The sequence below is a fragment of the Lepidochelys kempii genome, chromosome 11 (genome assembly GCF_965140285.1).
Source record: "Lepidochelys kempii isolate rLepKem1 chromosome 11, rLepKem1.hap1, whole genome shotgun sequence".
NCBI lineage: Eukaryota > Metazoa > Chordata > Testudines > Cheloniidae > Lepidochelys > Lepidochelys kempii.
Window position 1 is genome coordinate 43,764,296 of NC_136390.1, and position 11,247 is coordinate 43,775,542.

At 37.6% G+C, this 11,247-nt stretch overlaps 1 long non-coding RNA gene across 1 annotated transcript in view; it reads left to right on the forward strand.

Moving 5' to 3' along the window:
- LOC140895678 (uncharacterized) overlaps positions 1 to 10,760 on the forward strand; it is a 63,436-nt gene extending 52,676 nt beyond the window's left edge. Inside the window, exon 4 of the long non-coding RNA XR_012154308.2 lies at positions 9,988 to 10,760. This is a non-coding gene — a long non-coding RNA (uncharacterized LOC140895678). The remainder of the gene's footprint in view (positions 1 to 9,987) is intronic.
- Positions 10,761 to 11,247: the final 487 nt, after the last annotated feature.

Here is an 11,247-nt window from a genome sequence, read left to right on the forward strand (position 1 = left end):
GAATTCATTTTGCTCAAAAGTAGAAGATTGGAGGGCTTTTCTGTGGTGTTAATTGCAATTCAGGTGAAAATTAGTTCAGCTTTGATTTCATGATTATAATTAAATGAGATTTATAAAATAATTTCCCAAAATGTTAATGTTATATTTATGCCTATTACAATAATGATTTTAGAAGGAAACTGATAAGCCTGCTCTAATTGATTGGGCTTAAAAGGACATACAATAGAACCTCAGAGTTACAAACATCTCAGGAATGGAGGTTGTTCATAACTCTGAAACGTTCATAACCCTGAACATAATGTTATGATTGTTCTTTCAAAAGTTTACAACTGAACATTGACTTCATACAGCTTTGAAACTTCACTATGAAGAAAAAAATGCTGCTCAATTTAAATGAAACAAGCACAGAAACAGTTTCTAACCTTGTCAAATCTTTTTTTTGGTAAACTGTCCCTTTTTTAGTAGTTTACATTTTACACAGTGCTGTACTCTGTGTGTGTGTGTACGCGCGCGTGCTCATGAGTGCACTGCTGCCAGATTGCGTACTTCCAGTTTCAAATGAGGTGTGTGGTTGACCTGTCAGTTTGTAACTCTGGTGTTTGTAACTCTGATGTTCTACTGTATACAAGTTCTCAGATTTGGATACCTGGACTCCAGCCTGGGGGAGGGCTAGTATGTTTTCTTATTCCAGATGGGCAAATCACCTGCTTTTTAGAAAATTAGGATTGGATTAGATTAGTGATGGATGCACACCTTTTGTAGTCGCTCTATTTGAACCTTTGCGCAAGAAGAGTTTTGTTTGGGTGACTGTTCATTGAAAATGGAGTCTCTGCCTGGAGGCTGTGGCTAGAACTATTTTGTGACCAAACAAATCTCGGTTTTGGGTGGAAGCAAAACTAATAGATGTCCTGATTTTCCCTGCCAATTTTCCCCCGAAAGACTGTTCTCTCTTTGCAGTAGACTGCCATGATCTGCCCCTTATATGAGTGCCACAGTGGGCAAACCTAGCCTTAGTGCTGCTGCTCATGTTTGTTCTATCCTGTGGTTTGAAAGATTCCTTTCTACCGTTTTCTTCATTCTGGCAGGTTCCTGTAGTATCCTTATCCTTCTCATTTTCATGCCTCCTTTCATGCTTCGCTTTATGCTTGGAACTGGATCCATTTCCATCTTCACTGGAAAATCATCCTATCCCTTTATTCAAACTCATCCCAGTAACCTAAAATCACATTTCTTCTAGGAAGCATGGCACTGTTAATCTGCAAAAGCTTGTTGGAAAACAGATGTCTGGACTGCTTTGATCCATATTCTGGTTATCTGGTATCTAATGTGTCGCAAGTGTCACTGTCTGTCAAACTGTGCATGTAAGCTTCTTGGGGTAGAAACCCTGTCTTCTATGGGTTTTGTACAGTGCCATCTGATGTGATTAAGGGGTGCTTCCCCGAGAGCAGTGTTCACTTTCCCTTTACTGCTCTCTCCCTAGCCCACAATTTTCTGTTTCATTTTTACTGTGAGTTTGGTCTGATTAAGGCCCCGATCCATCAAAGTGCTTAAGCATAAGTGTATAGATTGTAAACTTACAAGGGTAAGTACCTTGTCTTTTTATATGCCTGTAAAAGTGCTAGCTACACCTATGGTTCTATAAAAAGAAGACAGGTTTAAGTGATGTCTGCAATAAGAACTAACCTTTCCAGTTCATCACTTATTCTCCTCCATAATACAAAGAATTCTTGAAGTTTGTATTGCATATATTTCAAACAAGGCTGGTTTTGACAAATTGACAGTTTCTTTCCTAGCTCTGTCTTGTTCTGTGCTTGGTTAAAAGAGCATCCATACATAATAAATTTGCAAGATATTGTTACTTATCTGCATCCTTCAAAAAAAGCCCTTTGAAATTGGACTGGATACCCTGCAGGATTACTTAACAAATTTTTACTTTTCAATAGGGCTCTATTTTAAAATACATTAAAAAAAAACACAGTAGTCCAAATTCTGCTCACTGCAGTCCTTCACAGGGATTACTGGTGTTACACAGGTAATTTAGAGCAGAATTTGGTCCAGTGCATCTGAGATGTACAATTTCAGTAAACACCAGAAATAAAGAGTAATTAAACCATTGAATGATCCCCATGTGCGCTATATACACACACATTTTTTTTAAAAATAGGCAAAAGAGATCAATTCTGAAGTTATTAGCTGTTGTAAAATGCCTGTACTTTGAAAGAGTTTAATTTATGCATTTATAATTTTTTATCACACTAAAATGGGCCTCTAGGATCAATTTAAGTGCAACAATAATGCAATTGTTCAGTAGAGCCAACCATTAGTTACACAGTTATCTTCACACAAAAACAAAAAGCAAACCAGTGGCAAAACCCTGTATTTCAATATAAATTGACGGTGAATTTACACAAAGCTAGCAGACTCTTTTTCTTTTTCTTTTTTTCTTTTATGAACAAGCAACTTAAGTAATTCAATGTGAAGAGTTCTGGGCAATAAACTAATACAGCCGATCTGGTTCAGTGCCCACAAAAGGAGAGTGAGACTCCAATTATAAAACATCCAGCTAACTGTTGTATCTATACGTTAGTACCTATAAAATGTAAACCTCATAACCCCAAAGTGAACTTAAGAGTTGGCTATATGCCTTAGATGTAGTCAACAGAAAATGAGTTTAGCCCAAGGCAAAACGTAAAGTATAGCTGTCATACATTAATAGCAAAGACAATTGGAAACCTTATAGCCTAGGTATTTCACTGCACATGTGCAAAGGGTTGATTAGTCGATGGGTGTTCCAAAACTCTAATTACGTTTCTTACTAGTACTTCTTTATATTCAAGTACTCTGCACTTTAAATTACAATATGTTGTACATAGATGGCATTCATCACAGTCATCTTTCAGATAATGTATTATCTGCTGCTAAGTAACATAACTATCATAACAGATAGTAACATAACTATCATAACAGATAACATAACAGAAATCTGATAGTTTTTTAAAAGATTTGTTTAGCATCCAACAGCTCCTAAATAAATAAATACTGGCTTTAAAAAGGTTTCATTTTTGAGTTGTATAGGTTTTATTAGCATGAGTTTGGGATGGCTGCATTCCACATAACTGCAAAAGCCACAAGAGAAAGATAGAGATAAGGGCTCAAATCGGCCTAAGAAAGTCACGTTGAGTTGGTAACCTGGCACTTTTCCGAGGCTGCTGTATTGTTCTCCAGAACCTCAGTTTTCATTTTAAAAAAATGAAGTCTGTAGCCCATATTTAATATTTTCAAGGTTTTCTTCACAAGTATAAACCAATGTAGTGACACATACCTTCATTTGCAGAGAGTCTGAAACAATAGCTCTGAGGGGAGTGAGTACTCATTTCATCACAATGGAGTATTAACTCAGATGCTCAATGATGATTATTTAAACTATTTGCTAAACTATTTCACGGCTTGCAAAGCATATAAGAAAGTTGCAGATCTGTAATCATCACTCTATCTCTTGGGAGTCAAGTCTTATTTTGGTGGCACAAGTGGATACAATTTGGGGGAAGATTTCCTCCCCTCAGTAGGACCTGTGGAGTCTAAAGGTTATATGGGTGGAGCAGAGCCCTACAGTGTATTTAAGCCTCACCAAAGAGAAGCCAATTCCACAGAAATCAGGACTACATCCAAATCCCACTGAGAGAGCCACTGCTACAGAGCTAAGTGGACATCCAAGCAATGCAACAAGCCAGCACTTCCCTCCCCTGAGAAATGCTCTGGTTATGGATATGAAGCCAAGTGCTTCTTCCCTGCCTTCTGCTGGAGGCTGTCAGCAGACTCAGGCAGACAGACATCGATATATTGATTACACTAAGGTCACATTTTGAGACTTTTCTTTAGAACCATGAGGGCTAAAAATATTTTTTAAATGAACTTAGATTCTGAGATCATCACACAAATCTAGGAGATAAGGATCTAAGCCTATGCTATGTCTTAATCTGGTCTGTCCAAGGGTGCATCTGACCCAGGTGAGGGGATGCCAAGCTGAGAAGCCCAGTGGACATTGTCTGATTAATACCTGCATGGCAGAGGTGCTGGAACAGTGTTTATAGTGGGGGTGCTGACAGCCATTGAACCAAAACTGTAAACCCTGCATATAATGGAAACCATGTCAAGCCAGGGGGTGCAGCACCACCCCCAGCATCCCTAGTTTCAGCACCTGTGCTGCATGGTCATTTTGCTAACTCAAGTAGGTAGAGTTTGACTTGTGGGCAGAATCTATGAGAGTACCACCATATCCCTGCCTTTCCCCCAGTTCAAGTCCTGATGCAGATCATCCCAAACAAAGTGCCAATAACATTTTAATTCTGTTTATGCCATTGAGCATTTTGGATATAATGAATATACAGCAGATAACTATTTTAGGAATGTTTTATTAGTAATAGTTTAAAAATGTTTACTGGGACTATTTCTTGTCTTGCCCTACCTATAAGTCAGGTACCTGAGTTATCATGAGTCCAGAACTCAGAGGAAGAGATAAGTGAAAATAAAACACCTTTAAATATGACCTAAATTAGCTTTTCTAGACAATAATGTGATGACTTTAGGGACTGATACCTTGGACCCTAGTGGAACCTCGGTTAATAAACAGAGTTCTAATACAATTTCAGACCACCAAGAAGCCAGACATCACATCACATAACCAGTGCCAGTGTTAGCCCATTGGCGGCCCTAAGCAGGAATATTTTGCCCCCCCTCCACACACACACCACATACTTATAATTAATAGGGGGGGCCCTGGAGCTGCTCAGGGCCCTAAGCAATTGTTTAGTCTGCTTATGCCTCGCACTGGCTCTGCACATAACAAATGTCTACAATATAGACTCTTATTTGTAAAAATCACATACTCAGTCTCCATTTCACCAAAGCATATAAAAAAAACCCAGAGAAATCAAGAAGTCTATGAGATAATTCGTCTCTGTTTTCACTTTTACTTAATAGGTTACTATTGTCATTTAGACATAGGAATAAACCCTCTAAAGCCAATGCCTCTCATAGAAGAGTGTTGTTTAATTAGAGTTATTTAAATTAAGATATAATTATGTCACTGGGAAGAGGGGTGGGAAAACTGGTTCTGATAGTACAAGAGCTCACTTGGATCTTTATCCAAACTTAAATTGACCAAAGGCTTTAATGAGGTTCAAATTATACCAATGAGATGAGAGCGTGTACGTGTTATTTATAAATTCTTAGTGTATTTTATCACTTCCGGGTAGAGATGGGTCTGAGCTTTCCCAAATTTTGGGAGCATCAACAGGACCTGGGTTTTTGTCTTGCCCATTATAGAGCAAGGATCCTGATGGGAAGTTCAAATATGGATCCAAAATTTCTCAGGTTCAAGGCGTTGAAACAGGCGATTGGTTCACTCCCATCTGTATTTCCTGTTCTGAACGTGCACTGAAAACAGATGGGTAAATACTAAAATACCTAGAGAAAAATCTATCCTCGAAGTATTTCCACTTGTCTGGAACTAAGATATAGCAGAAATCTTGACAAAGTCTGTTCTCATGAGATTTATGATTACAATTAGTATAATATTAAAGTAGTACCCACAGCCATCAGTCAGGATGCATTATGCTAGTTTTGAACAAAAGCACAAAGTTTGATATAGTCCCTGCCCCAAATAGTTTACAATCTAAGGTACCAATCCTGCAAAGATTTATGAACATGCTTAATTTTATGTACAGTGAGCAGTCCCATGGGCTTCACCACCCCAAAGCAGGGCTGGGCTAAATGTCATAGTCCATCCCATGCTGTTTTACTGCTAATATCAAAGAATTAATAATTGGGCAATATCAAAATGTTATTTCAGATGAAGACAAGATAACTATCAGGTATGATGCCAGCACCACCCTTTTACAAGTTAACAACAATTACTTCTAGCCTGTCCCTCTGATTTCTAAGAATCTCTGAGGGGATTAATACTAAAGAAAGTATATATGTGTTGATGATAGAAAGCAGAATGAAATGTACTGATTTATTGCAACTCTTCATTAAATTTAAAAGCATTCCACTGTGGTGAAGACATCAAACATAGGCTGTGGTATTTTCACACTGCAGAGGAATAGTTATGGACAGGAAGACAAAAAAAGAAAGAAAACAATATTTTAAGTTGAATTCAAGCCAGATTTAATGAAAACAAGTCCTTGTACAAGTCTGTTGAAGCAAAGTAAGTTTACTGTATACATAGCATTCTCCTATTTGAAAGTAATGGATCTTAGTTTTGTGTGCATTACAGTTGAATTATTGTAAAGTAATGTCAATTTACCAAATATGCATTATTGAACTTCCTTTAAAAACATACAAGGCATGATTCTATCTTACACTGTTGTAATGACATTGATTTCTGGGAAGTTCCTCCTGATATACATCAGTTTAAAGGATAGGACCATCAGGCCTCAACTAGAGAGAGTGCACAACCATTTCCTAAACGACATGAGGAATCACAATGTATGTGCACGTGTCCTGGTAAAATGGATCTGTGCTTAACAAACACTGCCACCAATCACTTTCCTCAAAGAAAAATATGAATAGTATGTCATTAGGTGCTAGGATTGCATCAGAATTTGGCTGCTATTAGGCACAGTGGACCAAAATCCAAAAAAAAGTTAGGTCATAGTTGTTTGGAAGCTTTTCAGAACAGGAATTGTCTCTTTCCTGGTACTTAGCACACTATCAACACTGAGCAAATAATAAAATCAAATTCTGATATTTAGCTTTGGCGATATAGTGTTTCAAATACCTATCTGAGGTCTGGTCTACATTACAGACCTATATTGGTATAACTAGGTCACTAGGGTATAAAAAATCCACACGCTTGGGTGACGTAGTTATCCCAACCTAACCCACCGTGTAGACCGCGCTATGTTGCTGGGAAAGCTTCTCTCATTGACCTGGCTACTGCCTCTCTGGTAAGAGGATTAACTATGCCGATATGAGAGATCTCTCCTGTAGGCGTAGAGCATCTTTGTTAAAGTGCTAAAGCAGCATAGCTGCATCGGTGCAGTTGTGCCAATTCAGCATTTTAAGTGTAAACATGCCCTAAGGAGGAGTAATTAGGCAGTGGCATTCCTGACTCAACCACTTTTCTTTTTCTTTGCATTTTCTCATGGCCAATACCAAGTTCAGTACAGGATGAAGTTGTGAGGAGGCGCAAATCCCTTCAGGCTCCTCCCTGCTCCAGTAATCAATTCCTCTCCCCTTCTCCTTGCCAATTCATCCAGTCAGGGATTAGACTCTATATTTCAGGAGCTGAGGATTGAGAGAACTGTCTGGCAATAAACACTTGCTTTGTTTTATTTTAAGATGCTCCTCTAGGACCATGATGATTTTGGTATAAATGCCAAGATGGCAAGACTGATATGACTTATCTGCCAAATCACAAGTAAGCAACTTAGCTCAGATTTTGACTATCAAGTAGTGAGTATTCTCAGCAAAATTGTTCATGATCAGCTCATTGAGGTAAAGAGTTGTTGAATACATTCAAGACAATCACTGTCATCTCAGGGATTGTCCATGAGCAGAAAAAGAGGCTAAATACGTCAAATATGATATTTGTCATATATTATTTACTCAACATAACATGTTATGCTTCCGTTCAGTTCATTATGGAATTGAATTTTTCCATTCAAAAACAAAACAAAAATGTTACTTTTTAAAAAATGTTCACTGAAAATACTCAATATTTTTTGATTGGCCTTAATTACTAGGAGAACCCAGAAGGACTGAAATATGAAGAAAGGTCAAGAGTGCTACAAGTGTATAGCTTGCCTAAATGAGTATGACTAACAGTGGTATGAGATAATCTATTGTTCCAATATTTAAAGAATGTAAGCAGCAAGGAGGTAAAAAAGACAGTATACCAAGAAATAAGAATGAAGACTTAGGCTGAATATCAGGAAAACCATCCTGACAATGAGATCTATTAAACTGTGTAATAAACTCTCCCTAGTAAGTGATGGAGGCCCCATCACTTGGGACATCTGAACTGGACAAAGTACTAGGAAATGTACTATACAGCAAAAGGAAAACTAAATGACCTGATCATTCTATTCATCTTTCTATGGCTCAGACTCTGCAACCCTTCCTCAGGTTGAGTTGCACTTTACTCCTGTAGCAGACCAATTAATTTAAAACGGGAAGTTTTATTGATAAATACTAAAGATGACAGAATCTGGGCCTGTACATGTATAATGATGCTGTAATATTAAATTGATAGCAAACATTCAATCACACAGAAACATACCTCTGATACTATTAGAATTTAGGGTATATTTTTATCTTGGCAATCGAGGCTTTTTCTAATAACTTCCATTTTTAAATATGTACCAGGACGACTGATGAATCCTAAAAATTCTTTGATAGCTCATTATATTTGAAAAATCTATAGTGTGCCAATGGAAATGTTGTATGCTATTTTCTTGTTTGTATCTATTATGTTTAAATAAATTTTAGTAACAGTGATAAAGCAAAATAAATGAATCTAAAAAGGATATCAAAAGAACAACTGTAGTTTTTTTCCAGTCTCAGCTGGGACCACAGATCCACTAGGAAGTCCACAGTGCTCCAAGCAATAGAAGTACAGAATTTCATAGGTGTGCAATGATTGAGACCCTCACAACAGGCTGGACGAACAAAATGAGTTGTAAATGGAATGGCAGGCATTAGTTTCTCTTTCTCCATTGAAGATAGGTGTTTGTGTTTAAGTGCCATTTAAAAGATCTCATAAAATACGCTTAGTTACCTATTATTTCATAAACGATGCCCAAAATCATGGTTGTTGATTTAACTACTTCAGAGAGAAGTATTTATTAATCTAATTTCCACTGTTTTCTATTTCCCATCTTCTTTTATCCCGGAAAACTACCAATCCCACACAACCATATTAAGTACCAATTAAGGAAAGATTTGTCATTCCAGCTCAAGACCATTGAACTGGGGCTGGAGCTACATATCTCCTAGCTTTCTGACAGAAATTATTTTAATTGGACTTTTCCTAACAGCATTAAAACAAACCTTGTGCTGCCAGGGAAGGAAGATATGACTCCTCAGTCAGATAATTTACCTTTTTTTCCTTCCTTACCATAAATCTTAGTATGAAGATTATTAGTAACTTAAGTCTATTTTTTTTAAAAGGCATCCAACTGTGACCACTTTAAGCACTGAAAAACTTCACATGTCAAGTATAAATGTCCTGTTGCCAGTTGATTTACTTTCACACATTTGTTGGGTGTGTTAAATATTTCTACACAATTTAATTTCTATCTATTTAAATATCTAATTTTATTTGGATTTTAAAATGGTCCTGATTAATTGGTCTGAAATGCAGTTTGAACTCACAGATGTATAGATAAATTAAGCATATTATCCATGTTTGACTAGCTACAGCTATCAAGAAAAAGATGCATTTCCTGGGGAGGTTTGTTGACATGCCTAAAATCCAACCAAGTCTGATTTTGGTTGAATGACCTTTTTGTCAGAATTTTGTGGAGAAGTTAAAATTCACCAACACAGAATCTGACTAAACTCTGGATAAGTTTGTTTTGAACCCTGGGTGTTTTCCTTACAGAAATGTAAATTCTTCCAGAATAGAAGGGTAAGTTTTGCAATGTTTCACTAATATGGGTGTGTGGTGCCCCAGAATTTCTAGCATAGCCTGCCCAGTGCTCCATGTGGTTAAGTAAACACAGCATGGGTGTTGGGGCATGTGGCCAATGCTGAGGCCAGGATGAGGCTGGGAGGAAATAAGAGCAAATTCCTCTGAAATGATCTGACAGGAAATGACAGAGTGTCAGCCTTCTATAACCATACTCAGAGAGAGAGAGAGAGGGCGGGAGAAGTTCTTCCTAAACACAGAGTGGTGCCAGATCTCAGTAGGTGAGGATGATGAAATAATAAAGCATTTCCCGTGTGTGTTTTTCATTAGTCCTATTTTGTTTTTCTTCCAAGTGCTGTGGAAACAGAACAGAAGCCCATGCTTCAGCCAGGACTGCAATGGCCTCCTCCCGTGGGAGTAACAGCTGCATAAATAGGAGGGAAATCCTCAGTGGAATTGCTTCCAACACCTTTCTAATGGAAATAATGATTTGCAAAACCCAATTTATGCCTCTGCCACATAATTAGTAGCCAAAAGAGCTAAAGATTAAAAACACTGTTCCAAGTCCCAGCATCTTTGAATTTGGCAAGACCTTAAATATTGCACTCTGTGTTCCAAACAGGTTGCCTATATGTGAGCATTGCAAGGAAAGTCTTAGTCAGTTGAATCAAGCCCTTGAATCAGTCAACACTTATTATGTGGAAATTAACCAGTTTGATGTCAATTAGTGGAAATTTGTTAGCAGGCATACCCTGTGGGACAGTTTATTTTGAATTCCGAATACTCTTTATTGAAGCCAGCTAAGATAGTTGATGTGGTCCCTGACTCCTTTAAAAATCAGAGTAGAATTACTTAAGAAACAGCTAAGAAACACAGAGAGAAAAGGCTACATCGAAACTCAAAACCTACCTCTCCAAAATATCTGTTGTTGAATGGGCATAAGTGCAAGGAAATCAAGATCTGATTTTCTGTTTTAACAAGGAACAGAAGTATTAGATGCCTGTTCTGTATTTGTCAATATTGAGCGCTGGATGGGAAAGTCAGTTGTTCTAACGACAATGCTCAAAATTAGCCACATGCTCACCTTAAACGTTTTCCATCTATAAAGCTGGTGTTACTTTCCTATCATGTTGGTAAGTATATGCTTTATACTACTACATACAAACTGTGTGTGTATGTGGGGGAGGGCAAAACAGCTATGAATGTGGAAACTATCATGGAGACTTGCTGCACTGAGAAAGTAATAAAAGAATAAAGGAAGCAATAAAGAGCATGATCCTGCTCCCACTGAAACTTACTTCAAGAGTAGCAGGCTCACAGCCTGTGAGTAGGAAGAGCACAAGCCAAAATAGTAGAGTAAATACAAGGCATCCTAGTGATTAATAAGGTGCTCAGATACCATGGTGATGAGTAGTGTAAAGAGGAGATAAATTCCACTCTTCCAAGAAATGAAGTAGAAATGAAAACCATGGAAATATACACTTTATATCTTAACATGAGAATACAAAACTGAGATCATGGCAAAAATGTTATTTTGAACTGCAGAGGGCAACAAATACCACTCACCTTGCTCCAAGGAATGGGAATGTGAGCTGGTCAGCCAGACATAAGGA